Source organism: Bubalus bubalis, chromosome 13 (genome assembly GCF_019923935.1).
Source record: "Bubalus bubalis isolate 160015118507 breed Murrah chromosome 13, NDDB_SH_1, whole genome shotgun sequence".
In the NCBI taxonomy this organism is placed as follows: domain Eukaryota; kingdom Metazoa; phylum Chordata; class Mammalia; order Artiodactyla; family Bovidae; genus Bubalus; species Bubalus bubalis.
Window position 1 is genome coordinate 35,205,501 of NC_059169.1, and position 16,331 is coordinate 35,221,831.

Below are 16,331 nucleotides of genomic sequence, written 5' to 3' on the forward strand. Positions count from 1 at the left end.
CAGTATTCTTGCCTGGAGAATTCCATGCATAGAAGAGCCTGGCAGATTACAGTCCATGAGATCACAAACAGTCAGACACAGCTGAGTAACTAACACACTTTTAGGAAATTTGGTAGCCATTGTTGGATTTTATAATAAAGAGAAAGACAAACAAAGGAAAGGCCAAAGAATCAAGGGTACAGGAAAAACAACAGAACTTTAAAAACACAGGAAATGTTGCTAAATACAGACCTAGTTGATCCTGATGTGTAAATTTGAGTTACATTTAATATTTTAACTTTTTTAAGTCTGCAGGCATTCATACATTGGACTATAAGAACTCTGAGATCCTGTCCACCTGTAAGTTTAATATTCTAAGTTTCAGTTGCCTTTTGAAATTTGAATTTGCATTCTAACCCTTCTTACCAGGGAAATAGCCTCTAGAATTTTAATTTTTTTAAACTCAATCTTTCAGGAGTATATCCAGGCATTCTTTCTTTTATGGAGTACCCACAACAGTATTTGTAGGTACTAAACAACAACAATAATGTTTATGACATTGTGGTGTATAGTGTGTTAGTCGCTCACCTTTGCAACCTCATGGACTGCATATCCCATCAAGCCCCTCTGTCCATGTAATTCTCTGGGCAAGAATACTAGAGTGGGTAGTCAGTCCTTCTCCAGGGCATCTTTCAGACCCAGGGATCGAACCCAGGTCTCCTGCATTGCACACAGATTCTTTACTGTCTGAGTCACCAGGGAAGCCATGGTATATAGTGAGGTTACAAAAAAGAATTAGATACCTTGTCTGCCCTCAAGGAGCTTACTATCCATATAGCAAAAGTAGAGAGGTAAGCAGGTAATTCCTTTATTTCAAAGGATAAGGAGGAATGAGGTTAGGAAGTAGGCTAAAGATGTTCCCAGTGGGAGGAATTTGGAAAGTGCCCAAGTAAAACCTGAGAAACAAGAATGTGCAGTGCCTGCAGAAATTGCGGGTGGTTAAACATTCTTGGGGAAAAGGATGGCGAGTGATTGGGCGGTATGGTTAGGAGAGGCCACATAATTAAGGACTCTATTTGGCATGCTAAGAAACTTGGACTTTACCCTGGAGGCAAGGAGAAGTCAATTCAGGACTCCAGTGAGGAATGTGACAAGATAAAGTATGGGTTTACAATTAATCTGAGGATCAGGTGGACATGTGTTCAGACTATTAGAGGCACGTAGGGTAACTGGAGGGCTTCCCAGGTGGCACTAGTAGCAAAGAACCCGCCTGCCAGTGCAGGAGACATAAGAGACTTGGGTTCAATCCCTCGGTAGGGAAGAACCTCAGGAGGAAGGGAATGGCTACCCACTCCAGTATTCTTGAGAATCCCATGGACAGAGGAGCCTGACGGGCTTCGGTTCATAGGATCGCAAAGAGCTGGACACAACTTCACACACACACGCAGGGCAACTGAAAGAGTGTTACAGTAATCCTGGCAGGAGTCATGCTGCCCTGGGCCACAGCAAGGACAGGGGGCTCTCAGAGGCAGGGATAAAGCCTGGAGATACTGAGGAGGTAGAATTGTCTAAATGTGGTGAAGGTAAACACCCCCAGGAAACTGCTTGGTCTGGAGAGGGATCGAGCAGATAGTTTAGTAACATTTTCCAGGTAGTGTTTTCTTGCTTAGTCAGGTGTGAAACCCACCAGTGCAGAGTGTCCCTCAAAGAAAAGAGAAGAGAGAGGATGGCAGGAGAGGGCCAAGGGGTGCCTTTGGTTAAAAATCAGAGCTATGACTGTTCACCTGCCAAAGAAAGAGAACCAGCGGGAAGGGAGAAGCTGGGGGAGTTGAGATCGTAGCCTTTATCTGGCAGGGAAATGACTCTCAGTGGGAGCAGGATCTCAGTTCTGAGGTCAGAACTGAAGAAGAAAGTGTAGGAACATAGACACTGACAGGTGGGCATGGAGGGAAAGGGACAAGGTTGAAGAAATTCTTCCTTCTCCCCTTTCACCACCTCTGCCCCTGCCCCAGACCTGTCCATCTCAAGCAGGTGATGAGAGAGGGCTCGTGAGAGAAAGATAAAGAAAGATGAAGAGCTCTATTCAGGGAAGAAGCTGTGTGTTTGTCCTGGTACTAATGGGCACACTGAGTTATTTTCTTCCCAGCACGGTTGCCAGATTTAGCAAATAAAAATACAAGACACCCAGCTAAATTTGAATTTCAGATAAGTGATGGACATCTTTTTAGTATGTCTCATGCAATATTTGGATACACAAACTTATTGAAAGTTATTCTCAATACTAACTTTTAAAAATTATTCATTGGTTTTATAAAATTTAACTGGGCATTCTGTGTATTACCTGATAACCCTATCTAAGAGCTTGAAAAATGAGATGTGAGGCTGATGACCTAACACTTAAAGTTAAGGTTGAGGGTCACTATGAAAGTCCTCTTCAGTAATTAATACTTACTTGCTTTATAAGCATGACTCAGTGTCAGCAACAGACAAACACATGCTCACAATGCAACAATAACTGCAGGCAAGACTGGTTAGCATGTGACTGCTAAGCTGTTTCTTTCTCACCTGCTCCTGATCCATTTCCAGAAACATCCCCCTTTATCTCTAACTCTGGGAATCAGTATTTCCTAACAAGTGAATCATCTGTTAGGTTTCTGTTATCCAAATTTGAAAAAAATTAATCATTTATTTTTTTTATGCTACCCTAAAATTATTTATTTTATGCTACCCTAAACTAGCTACCCTGACAGTAGCTAAAAGTAGGGTAACCAACTGTCCAGCTTTGCCCAGAAGTGCAGTTTTCCAGGATTGAGGATTTTCCTTTCTTTAATATATATTTATTTTTATTTATTTACTTGGCCGCACTGGGTCTTTGTTGCGGCATGCAGACTCTTAGCTGTGGCATGTGGGATCCAATTCCCTGACCAGGGATTGAACCTGGGCCCCCTGCATTGGGAGTGTGGAATCTTAGCCACTGGACAATCAGGGAAGTCCTGGATTTTCCATTTTAACCCTGGAAATATCCCAGGCCAAGCAGGATCTACCTTGACCACGGTAGATGCCTTTAAGCCAGTGACGTCTCCATGTTGATTATGAAACTTTGATTCTCATAGGAGAATTATAATTTTTCTCTTCCAAAAACGTTATCATCATTACATAAATTCTCTTTTATATAAAAAGTAAGAATTTATAAGAAGAAAGTTACATTTTTATGTATTATTCCATAATACATTTTGTGATGTCATAAGAACTTTCCTACTGTTCTTAGGACATTCTTACTGAAAAAGTATGTCAATTGTAAAATTATATTTATTTCCATGTTAATTAGTTGTGCCATTTTTAAATGATTGGGCCAAGGAAAGAGTTGATCCTTAAATATAGGTTGACTTCATCCCTTATATATCAATTTGGAGATATCCTGTGATTCACTATGGTTTTTCCAGTGGTCATGTATGGATGTGAGAGTTGGACTGTGAAGAAAGCTGAGAGCCGAAGAATTGATGCTTTTGAACTGTGGTGTTGGAGAAGACTCTTGAGAGTCCCTTGGACTGCAAGGAGATAACAACCAGTCCATTCTAAAGTATATCCAACCAGTCCATTCTAAAGGAGATCAGCCCTGGGGGTTCTTTGGAAGGACTGATGCTAAAGCTGAAACTCTAGTACTTTGGCCACCTCATGCGAAGAGTTGACTCATTGGAAAAGACTCTGATGCTAGGAGGGATTGGGGGCAGGAGGAAAAGGGGATGACAGAGGATGAGATGGCTGGATGGCATCACCGACTCAACGGATGTGACTTTGAGTGAACTCTGGGAGTTGGTGATGGACAGGGAGGCCTGGCGTGCTGCAATTCATGGGGTCGCAAAGAGTTGGACACGACTGAGCGACTGAACTGAACTGAACTGTGATTCACGAATAATACAGGATGACAAAATACATACATACGTGTGTGTGTATGTATATATATATTTGTGTACCAAATGCAGAATAAAAATGACTGGCTACCTGTCTTACTTTCAGAGCTCAAAAATCTTAGTTTTGTACCTTGAAGTAAATTAACCTCAAGTTCAAGGAAACTTGCATTTACTCAGGGCAAAATGAAGACAGCATAATTTTGGAGTCATGTTTAGATCAATTAAACCTTCATTATGATGGCAATGTTAAGGTCCTGGTTTACAGTTGTCGAAGAAGCTAGCTGCCAAACCAATACCCATTCTCCTCATCTGACTTAATAACAAAACTTTGATTTTATTCCAAGTAGCAATATGACCAACTAAAGAAGTCCTTTCACAGCCCCCAACACAGCCAGACATGGAATTCAGAAAGGATCCTTAATAGAGGAACAGTCAGCTTGCTTGCACCCTTCTTACTTTCTCTTCTTTCTTTTGCTTCCTGTCTGGAACTCAGACATGGTGGCCAGAGCTTCAGCAGCCATCTTGGACCATGAGAAAACCTTGAAGATGGAAGCCGGCTACAAAAGGCAGAGTAGGAATATAGGAACAAGCTGGGTCTTGGATGACTCTGGCATTCCCCTATGACATCTCAAGTATCCATCCTCAAAGTTCTTTTACCTAAGAGAAAAGCAGTTAAAGGATTTGATATTTTTGGACTTCTCTGGTGGTCCAATGGTTAAGAATCTGCCTGTTAATGCAAAGGATACAGGTTCTATTCCTGGTCCAAGAAAATTCCACATGCCGTGGAGCAACTAAGCCATTGCACCACAACCACTGAGCCTGTGGGCCTGGAGCCCTGGCTCTGCAACAAGAGTTGCTGCAGCAGTGAGAAGCCCAGGGATCACAGCTAGAGAGTAGCTTCTGCCCAAACACAGCAATGAAGCTTCAGCGGAACCAAAAATAATTTTTTTAAAAAAGAATTTGTTATTTTTGTTGGTTGTTACTAGCTGCCAAATGTTAATCCCATCTGATACAACTGTTATATAAGAATATGACTAAAGGTGATGAAACCCCATTAACAGAGGAGACTGTTGGCCTACAGTCCATGGGATCACAAAAGAGTTGGATACCGCTTAGCAACTAAACAACAATAACAAATTGTCTGGATTAGTAATAACTGTAAAACTCATCGAGTGCTTGCTATGTGCCAGTTTCTAGAATACTTACTATACATTATTTCATCTAATCCTATAAGAACTCTGTGGAGTATCATATATACTCCATTCTTCATATGAAGAAACTGAGCTCAGAAATGTTAAGTAACTTGCCTAAGATTAGGAACTAGAAAGTAAAGCTGCTAGTACTCAACCTGAGACAGGCTGACAAGAGATCTCTAGCTCTACATTTCCCAAAGGTGAAAGGAATGCAATCCAGGTAACAGAAAGTGAAGAAGATTTTATAATTTTCAACAGGTCAGTTATTTATTTATTGTTATTATTGAATGTTTATCTTGAGCTTTGCTCTTTAATAGAAGCTGATTTAATTTAATAGAAATGAATTACATCTTTTCGTCTTTACAGCTCCTTGGTTTAGGGGGAAAGAATCTACCAAACATTTCCATACATTTGTTTAATTATCGTAAGGAAATGATGAAACAGGGAAGGTTTTCCTTCAGAGCCCTCACAATCCTCATCCATCCTTTCCTTACCTCTAATTATCAGTAGGGCTGTTGCAGGATTATGCAATACCAGAGAGCTCTGTTCATGTCCATAGTCATCACTGACATATATTCATTACTATGATTTTTTTTGGCATGTGGCAATAAATGTCTTGAGAAAGAGTATTTTATAATAACTTGCACATGGACACTATATGAACTCAGATCAAAACTGGTTGTGTGCTGCTCCAAGCACCCTAATTTATGATCTCCCACCCAAAGCACCCCCAAAATCACCCCAACAGCCCCAGTTCTAGTCATGAACTAACCTGAACCCAATGAGCAATGTCCCAGAGAGCTGCCAGTGTCTTGGACTTTAATCTTCTCATCTCCATTCAAGGTTTTTCAGCTGTCAAGGCAATAAACCGTATAAGCTAAGGTATGATAGAATTGGAAATCAGTCTTTGTTCTTGGTTTCCTTTCTTTTCAAGTGTCAAGTTGCGCTTGGACACACAAACTCTTAATTCATAGATGTGTGTATGTATGTGTGTGTGAGAGACAAAGAGGAGAAGGAAGAAAGAAAGGAAGCCAACGGGCCAGGAGAGGGAGGAGGAGAGAAAGAGAGGAATAAATTTTAGTAAAGTAATAGCCAATTAAAAATACAGTCTCTTACTATAACCCCTAACCCATCTCCATTTTATTCCCCAGATGAAATTCTTTTCAATACTTACACTTTTTTCTGGTATTTACCTCCATGTTTGTAAATAATCCACTTATACTGGTATGTCTCATTTATCAAGTTCAAGTTTATTTATTAATATCCTGCTATGGTAAATGGGGATTTACATCTCTTATACCACCAATCCTACTTCCCTTACATCTGCCACTCTCCCAATGTAGTTATACCACAATTTTAAGTTAAATCGATATTCAGTGTTTATATTTTTATGACTATGTCAGTGTTGACACTTCAGAATCATGTTTTTTTCCTGTTAAACACCGTTTTCCCCAGCATTAATATTTGCCTTATTTTTTCATTTATTTACATTAATATTGGTAACTTCTTAATGTCTCAAGAGTCTTTGATACATTGTCCACCTTATCTCTCAAATATCAGTATTTTTCGAGTACTCAAACATGTAAGATAATGTTTATTTTTAAAAAAAAATTTTTATTTATTTATTTATGGCTGTGCTGGGTCTTTACTGCTGCACATGAGCTTTTTCCAGTTGCTGCAAGCAGGGGCTAGTCTCCAGTTGCAGTGGGCTTCTCACTGCAGTGGTTTCTCTTGCTGCAGAGTGTGGATTCTAGGGTCCCCAGGCTCAGTAGTTATGGCTCAAGGGCTTGGTTGCTTCAAGACACGTGGGATCTTTCTGGGCTGGGGATCAAACCAGTGTTCCCTGCATTGCAAGGCAGATTCTTAACCACTGGGCCATGACAGAAGCCCTCAGATAATATTTTATTTCTATTTTTTTCCCTGGAGGCTCCCCCATCCTCTTGCTCTAATCTTGATTTATTGTTGGGTATGAGAGGGTTGGATGGCATCACTGACTCGATGGACATGAGTTTGAGTGAACTCCGGGAGCTGGTGATGGACAGGAAGGCCTGGTGTGCTGCAGTCCATGGGGTCTCAAAGAGTCGGACACGAGTGAGTGACTGAACCGAACTGAACTGATGTTACACAGCTGTCGTACAGGGTGACCTTTTGCTATTGGCCAGTTCCTTTGTCTCCTACTTGTATTGGCTCCCTTCCTTCCTGTAGCCCCTGAAGTTTGTTGTCCTGGGTACTCCTTCATGTTGAAGTACCTTCTCCAGTAGTTTCCTACAAGTTACATGTTTGAATTCTCAGGTATCTGCAAATGTCTTTATCTACGCTCACTGTGCTCATGCTCAGTCGCTTAGTTGTGTCTGACTCTTTGTGATGCCATGGACTGTAGCCCACCAGACTCCTCTGTCCATGGGATTCGCCAGGCAAGAATACTGGAGTGGGTTGCCATGCCCTCTTCCAGGGTATCGTCCCAACCCAGGATCATACCTGTGTCTCCTGGGTCTCTTGCATCTCCTGCATTACAGGCGGATTCTTTACCAATGAGCCACTGGGGAACCCATCTACCCTCATACTTGATAATCAGTTTGTCTGGGTGGAAATCACTGTCTCACAAATGTTTGAAGAATGGCTTCCTTGTCCTTAGGATGCTCGATAGCTGCTAACAAGTCTGATGCCATAAGGTTCTAATTCTCTTGCATGTAAAGACACTTAAAAAAAAAAAAAGACACTTTCATGATTCCTTCATGCCTGGTGTTCTGAAATTTTATGACTATATGCCTTGGTTTGGATCTTTCTTCATTTATGTTGCTGATATTCAACAGGATACTTTCAATCTGAAGACTCATGGCCTAAATTCTGGGAAACTTGCTTGTTTTCTTTTTCTTGAACTCCTCTTTCTTCAGATATTCTCCTAGATTGATCCTTATGATCTATTACATTTTTTTAACGAAGGTTTTTTTTCTTTGATATTTTGTCTTTTTTTTTCTGGTAGATTTTCTTAAATTCATCGTTCATCTCTTCTATCAAAGATTTTATCTACCGTATAGTTAAATTTCTAAGAGCTCTTCTTCGCCACTTTTCATTTCATCCTGTTTTTGTTTTTTAGAGATGCTATATTTAGGGGGAGGTTAAGTATGCACTAGGCTGTTTATATTTGGGCATCAGGTCAGGAAGGGATGGTTGGTAGCCTTCATTGGAGAAATATGAAGAAGAAAGGTAGTAACACACTTGCTAAGGTCACCAGGAATGAGGTAGTATCAGAATTCCTGCTTCTCAAAGTGGGTTCAGGACTGTCCTTATTTAGCTAATGGAGCAACATTTTTAAAATTCAGATACAACTGAAGAGTGTGGTTTAGGTTACAGCAGATATTGGACAATCTAAGGGACCAAGAATGATTTTTAACCAGACAACTTTCTTATTTTGAGTGTATTAAGCTCTCACCCATACTAAAAGATCAATTTAAACTTTATTTTTGTCTTCTAATTCTCTGGCTACAGGTTCAGAAGTAACTTGGGCTGCTTTAGAGATGATAGATACTTGCTCAGCTTTTTCTGTTTTGATACTATGCACAGTAATAATTGATATCCACAAACTTTATCACACAGAATTACTTCCCTCAGTTTCTTTGTTTATGACTCTTTCTCTTTACTGAGCTAAACTTACACTTTGCAGTTCTTTTCATTTTTTTTTGTTTGTTTGTTTTTTAAATCTTTTCTGAAAGACCGATCAAGTAGCCAAAATCTATGCACCTTCTCCAGCTGTCGAATGAGCCTCAGATTCGTCTCTCTCTCTTTTGTTTACCCCCAAAAGGATCCAACTGTATTAACTTCCCTTCATGAAGTTCTACAACAGTTTGGGTGAGGACAAATATCACAGCTTCACCCCTCCCTTCAGCTGGTTGGCCCACATTTCTTTAGAGGTGGAATTGCATGTGATATGAAAACAGGGGCAACTGGAACGTTGTTGAAGAAGAAGGGAGAAGCAGTCCAGCCCTTTCTTTTGAAGGCAGTAGAAGCTGGCATGTACTGATTTACAGACCCAGATTTTAGACCTGTCTCAGCAGTGGCTGCGCCATTTCCTCTCTCTCAGAGTCACTGTCCTGAGTCACTGCCTAGCTGTTGCTAGGTGCTTGTTTTCTAAGTAGTAACACACTCCGCCCCCACTTCTCCACACACAGAGTTCTGGGGAATTGCCCCAATTTTCAGCTCTGCTGAGGTGGTTTGTGACTCATCCTCTTTTCTCTCTAATGACCTTTTAGAGCAACAAGAATAATCCCTGTTTTTATTTTATTTTATTATTTTTTGGTCATTTCTCTTGTAGGGCTCTTATTTATTTGAACACTGGTATAATGAAGTCTAAAATCAATAACTATGTTTTGCATACCATTTATATAAAATTGGCTTTCTCTTCTGCTTCCTAGATAAAATGTTTTATTTTCATTGGGGGAAAAAGAGCAGGAGGATCTTATTTCCTGTGGGACTGTGGACTATATTTTCCCATTAAATGCTATCAGTAATTGTCCAAAATAAAATATAGAACTGCAATCTTAGGCATTCTATTAAGGGTCTGTTTATTCAAAACTTTATTTACAGTATCTCTCCTAGAATGACAAAGATTACCAGTGCAAGCAAAATTCCAACATTCAATTTGTACATTATACGGCAATCTCAAGTGATTTTTTTTAAAAAAAGATATCTTAACCCCAGTATCTTTGTTTTATTTTATTGTTACACTTTAAAACTGTTATCATAAGTAAATATCCTCACCTTTGAAAAAACTTACTGGCTAACATTTTCTGTTAGAGCTCTTGGCATACTTTTTAGCATTTTAACCTCCCATAAAGTGGAGAAACCCTAGTGAATGGGCCATAGAAAACATCTTTGTGTATGTACTTAACTCCCATCACCAGCCCTGGAGCCAACAGGATTAGAGAATTTTAAGCAGCTCAATTTTGTTGGAACATAAGGTGTGAAGGTGGGAATGGCAGAAGATGATGTAGGAGAGTGTTAAGGAGCTTACATTTTGTTATTTTAGAGTTTGTCGTAGGTCTGGAGAAAAAGGCTGGACACAAGCTAATTTTAGGTAGTTTAAAATCTAATTTAGAGCAAGTCTCCTAAATTTAAAAAACTATATTTTAAGCAATTCAGAGGAAAGAGTATAAGGCTCCAATATAGTTCAAGAGGGTTTAAAACTCCAGAAATATTTCTCACCATATAATTCAAATGGTCCTGGTAATCACAGTGAGTAGATGAGGCGCACTGTAGTGTTATTGGTTTAGTATACTCATGAGTGGGTGAAAGGGGAGATATCAAAAGAAAAAATAAGATTCACACTGAATTTTTTTTGTAATTTCACATTTAAATTGTATCTGTATATATTTATTTATATATATAAAATTTTTGTGTATAAATATATATATATATGTGATATTACACGCACATATGCATGTGTATATAAGTCTATATAGTGGGAAAAAAAGCATATAACTCTGGAATAGGCTTCCCAGGTGGCACTAGTAGTAAAGAATCCACCAGCCAAGGCAGGAGACATAAGAGATGCAGGTTCAGTCCTTGAATCGGGAAGATCCTCTGGAGGAGGACATGGCAACCCATTCCAGTATTCTTGCCTGGAGAGTCCCATGGACAGAGAAGCCTGGTAGGCTACAGTCCACGGGGTTGCAAACAGATACAACTGAAGCGACTTAGCTCACACTCACTCATGGACAGTGTCAAATGGTAGAACTATGTCTAAAGAATAAACTGAGATTATATTTTAAATACCATACATAGCAAGCTGTTTCTTTTTTCCTTTCTGCTTACTTCCTTTCCTCCCCCACACCTTCCCTTCTTCCTTTTTTTTTTTTTTTTGTTATATTTGACCAAGACGGAAAAAAAAATGAGAGAGAAAGAAAAGGAAGAAAAAGCAGAGAGAGAGAAAAGAAGAGAAGAAAGGAAGGAGGGGAGGAGGAGAAAAGAGAAAGAAAGAAGCCCAAGTTCCAGCTCCAGGGGCTAGCACCTGCATGTGGGAGTCCCAGCCAAGCCTGCCATGGTTCCAGCATGTTTCATGCATGTTTCCAGTTGGTCATTGTTGCATGGTGCCAATAAGACATTAATAAGCCCAAGTCATTTTTATATAACCTATGTACTAGGAGTAAGATGGTGTCTACGACACAGTAAAAACTCTACCTAGAACCTGGATGAGACACACATAATAGCATTTGCTTAAGACAGTTTTAGAAACCATATAATTTAACTATAGGGTTTCCCTGATGGCTCACTGGTAAAAAATCTGCCTGCCAGTGCAGTAGATGCCCTTTTGATCCCTGGGTCGGGAAGATCCCCTGGAGAAGGAAATGGCAACACATTCCAGTATTCTTGCCTGGGCGATCCCATGGACAGAGGAGCCTGTGGGCTACAGTCCATAGGGTCACAGAAGAGCTGGACATGACTTATAGACTAAACAACAACAACAATTTAATTACCCTGGAGTTTCACGTGGGCGTGATTTAAGTAAGAAGAGCAGCAGCAAATCTTGGTTTTATGAGATCTGAAATGTATTCAGTTTGGGAGACACTATTGAAGACAAAGTAAAAACCAACAAATTCATATTTTCTGTGGTCCTTCCCGAGGAGGACTTATGCAAGCAAGGGACCCTAAGGCTTAAGCTTTAATCTGCCTTTGCTCCAATAAGGGACTTTCTCTGATGTGGCAGGATTATATACTGGACAGTCACAAAACCATCTCCAGCACCCAAACACATGTACTTTGCAGGACTCAAGAAGAAACACACTTTGCTCACGTTTCAAAGAACATGAACAAATGAGTGACAATTATGTCTATTCTCTCCAGATGGCTATATAACTGGAACCACTCTAGATGCATAGGAGAGAAGTTGTCATTGCACACAGCGGACGCCTTAGCGCAATATGGCCAAATTTGCTCACAGAACTAGTTGAGAAAGACCACCCTAGCTTCCTGTCATCTGGTATTCTCTACTGAAAATATTTCACTGGAAGTTACACAATAAAATGTATAAGATATATATGTCAGAGTGTGTATTTTTACTACCCTTTAAAGCCAGGTTCTACAAGACTGAGTCATCCCTTTAGACTATGACCCCAGAAACAGGGCTTACTCAGAGTGGACATGGACAGGCAGATAAGATTCTCTGGTTGTCATCAGAGGAGTAATATAAATCATTAGGACCAAGAGGTGAAGATGATGTCATCAACAGGAAATGAGGAAAAACATCAGAAACCATGGTGGTCAGAAACAGGTATCAAGTCTAAATATGGAGGAAATGTCGTAACCCTGCTTTTAACTGGTGCTGCCTACATGATACAAATATGAGTTTGGTGGGATGGGCCCAAAGTGAGACCCAATGGTGTGCTAATGATATAAAGAAGGCACACTTCTCATTTTTTATGCTGTTCTAATATTTTCTCTCCAGGGAGAACAAATTTTTTGGTGGACAATCATGAAATGAATATTAGTTAAAAAAAAAATATAGCAACCTACAATGAAAGGAGAGGTTGCAAACATGTCCACAATCTACATGCAATAAAGTCTCCTCACTTAAGTCAATTCCATATCAGTTGTGTGATAAATAGTTACAGATTAGCTATACCTATGGGAGGAGACATTTAGGAAGGATTCCCAGAAAAGGCAACGCATGAGATGAATCTCAGAGATGCACAGAACAGTACAGGTAGACAAGGCAGGGTAAGAAAGGCCAAGAAATGTGAACAAGACCTTGCCTAAGTATTTGTGGTGCTTGAGGGACTGTGAAAGATGGATGCAGAGCAGGAGTAAAATACAGATTACATCACATTCAGAAGAGATAAGAGGATTATGCTACAAATTTCTTAAATGGTTGATCCCAAGGAAGATTTTAAATTGGATTATTAAAGATTGCTTCATGCCCTTCTAGTTTCCAGCATGGATTAACTTGAAAAGATCAATACATCCTAAACTCATCTCTCCAAATCCCATGAATACCATTCATTACTGGCAGTAGAGAAATGTGTCTGTGGGCTTAAAAGGGCAGGGGAGAGGAGGGAAAGAGAAGAGGGACACTGGCTGAAGGGCTGCAATGAATTTAGTATAACCTAACCTGCAATGGGAAGGCTATGGTAATACGAGATGTTAAAGCCCAGTGATTAAGAACACAAAAAGAGAAAGAAAAAAAAAAGTGCCAAGTTTTAAAAATGTTAGATTAAGTGTTGGGCTTCCCAGGTGACTCAGTGATAAAGAAACTGCCTGCCAATGCAGAAGATGCAGATTTGATCCCTGGGTTGGGAAAATCCCCCAGAGAAGGAAATGGCAACCCACTCTAGTATTCTTGCCTGGGAAACCCCACGGACAGAGGAGCTTGACAGGCTACAGGCCATGGGGACACGACCTAGCAACTAAACAAGAAAGATGAAGAAGTACAGGAATTGAAGGCAAAATATAGTACCAAAATATGAATCTCAGGATACTAACAGCAAGTGTGAACAGTTTGGGGTTAAATCAGAGGAAAGGGAGAAAAATATGATTAATAATGGGAGAAAACAGGAAGTAAATCCTGAGTTGTTCGGTTGCTCAGTCACGTCCAACTCTCTGGGACCCCTTGGCCTGCAGCATGCCAGGCTTCCCTGTCCTTCACTATCTCCTGGAGCTTGCTCAAACTCATGTCCATTGAGTTGATGATGCCGTCCAACCATCTCGTCCTCTGTCGCTCCCTTCTACCACACATGAGAATGGGTTAGAAGTGCAGATCCCCAGTTCTTGCCCCAGATGTATTGAATCAGAAACTCTAACTGGGATCCAGCAATCTGTGTATTAACAAGCCCACCAGGTGACACTGGACCAATTAAAGTTTCAGAAACACTTCCCTGGAATGTCAGCTAGAGTTATCAGCTTGCTTTAATAGGAGTAGGGAACTCAGCCTAATTTCAGGGCCCAGTTTCTGTCTTGACTGTTAGGTAGTAAAGGTTTTTTCTTTAAAAAAGCTACCCCCAGTTTTTGCATTGCGTTTTAGATTTCAGGGATCAGTCACAAACTGTTTTGTTAAAAGAATCTGCTACAGAGAATGTCATTTTTTTCTAACCACTGAGAGTTACAATGAGCTTTTTATAGCGCTGAAAATAAAAGACCTAAAAAGAGAAAACTTGGTGAACTTGCTGCTGACTCATTTGTACCAACTGATACAATTTATGAACCATCAACAATTTTCACTCTAGCTATTATATAGTGACTCTAGGCAATTATTTACAACAATGCTTCACAGAACTTTAACACTTAGTCAAGCACAAAGGTTCCTATTGTGTATTTCATAATAGATAACATCAGGTTCCATAGTACAACCTCTTCATTTTGGGGACAGGAGCTTAGAGAACAGAAGGTACTCTGTAAAACAAAATGTAATCTATTTTAGGACATTTATTTCTACCCTAGTAAATCCAATGAGCAAAAGGTAATTTACTTGATGAAAAAAATAAATAATTTTCTTCTCAATGTGTTTATGAGTCAGGGTCTAGTTATGAGACAGAAACCACACCAATTATTTAAACAGGAAAAGTTCAATATAAAGAATTGTTCAATAATAGAAGGTGGTCGTCTACTAAACTGAGTAAAAGGAGTCCAGCAATGTCGGATGCAAAAAAATAAAGCTAATATCGGTAAGCTGTGAAAACATACAGTAAAGGAACTAAGTACCAAGAGATCTTCCCCTACCCCGACTGCCACCACCCCAGGCTAGGATTTGAGCCTTTTCAGAGAGAAAGCAGCTACTATAGTAACACAGCCTGCCATGCAGCCCAAGAAGTGGTCTGAGTACAGGCTGGCACTGGTCTGTGGAAGGAGCTCACCATTGCTGGAGGTGGTGAGGGCCTGGAAGTGATACATCATTTGCCAGAAGGTGAAGGCAGGTCAGAGCAGAGCTGTTCAGGCATGTGGTAGGGAGATCATGGCCTCAAGATATGACTGAGCTCCTCTGCACAGTAGGCTAGGAAGGAAAGGAAGGGAAGTGTCCTACTGAGGGTATTGCCTAGAGGGGCACACTAGTGCCCCCTCCTGGCAAAGTCTAATATTCCCTTTGTTGTTGTTCAGTCACTAAGTCATGTCTGACTTTTTGTGACCCCCTGGGGGTCACTGTACCCTATAGGGTCCTCTATCCATCAAATTCTCCAGGCAAGAATACTGGAGTGGGTAGCCTTTCTCTTCTCCAGGGGATCTCCCCAACCCAGGGATCGAACCTGGGTCTCCCACATTGCAGGCAGATTCTTTACCATCTGAGCCATCAAGTAATGAGCCTCCAGGAATTTCCTGGATCCCAGATAAAGTATTCTTTGCCTCTATGTGTGGTAGCAACCCAGCTTCCCCTGAGGAATTGAGATCACTTATACCAGGCAGTTGAGTGCCTTTTTTTCTTCCTGTCACCTTTGAATGACAAGGTGGAAATCTTATCTTTCAGTCCAATGGAACCATTATTTTGTCTTCTGGTGGAATCATTCTTTCCTGAGCACTAAGACTCCCAAACCAGTGGAGCTCAAAACTGCTAGCACAGGAGGCAAAGATTCTGTAAGTGGATTATTAGGCAGACCAGAAAGAGAAGCTGCTCCTACTTCTACCTCTTGGTCTCTACTGCCATGTAGGGGAGTAGAGAGTACCGTACAAGTCTCGGATTCAAAGTATTTGGATAAGTGTATTCCCTAAGACAGACTCCTTATCTTCAAGGTAGTTTTTTCTCCCAAACTGGAACTATAATTGAATTTTTGTTGGATTGGCCAAAAAGTTCATTCAAATTTTTCCATAACACCCTATGAAAAAAACCTGTACAAACTCTTTGGCCAGCCTAATACATGTATTAATCAGTTAGGCCAACTGCTTCTAGGCCTCTGGCTTCATACATTTTCCTAAAAGAGAGGACTTTTTTAATGTTTGTTTTTAGAGCAAAAAGTGAAAATGGCTTAGATCAAGGGTGGCTTGAACCATAGTAGAACATTTGACAAATGCTGTGAAACATTTGGGGAAATACGGATTAAATGGATGGCTTGGATTAGAAAATAGTTGAACACCCATTTTCAAAAGATTCGCTGGTCAGTGTCACCTGAGAAGGACGTGTCTAATGTATCAATACAAAAGAGTAGTCTTGGCCCACTACTGTATCACACAGTGGTAAGTGGCATGGATCATGATATGATTGGAGTGGGTATGATTAGAGATTTATTTCATCAAATCTATGATGAAATAAAATTGGAAGGGATATCCCTTC

The 16,331-nt window shown here is 40.3% G+C and overlaps 1 long non-coding RNA gene across 1 annotated transcript; it reads right to left on the minus strand.

Annotated features, from left to right (window-relative positions):
- Window positions 1-4,200: 4,200 nt before the first annotated feature.
- LOC102408308 lies at window positions 4,201-15,141 on the minus strand. Its single transcript, XR_329393.4, has 3 exons — window positions 14,926-15,141; window positions 5,856-5,935; window positions 4,201-4,547 (listed from the first exon to the last, which is right to left on the minus strand). It is a non-coding gene; the product is annotated as an uncharacterized LOC102408308 (long non-coding RNA).
- Window positions 15,142-16,331: the final 1,190 nt, after the last annotated feature.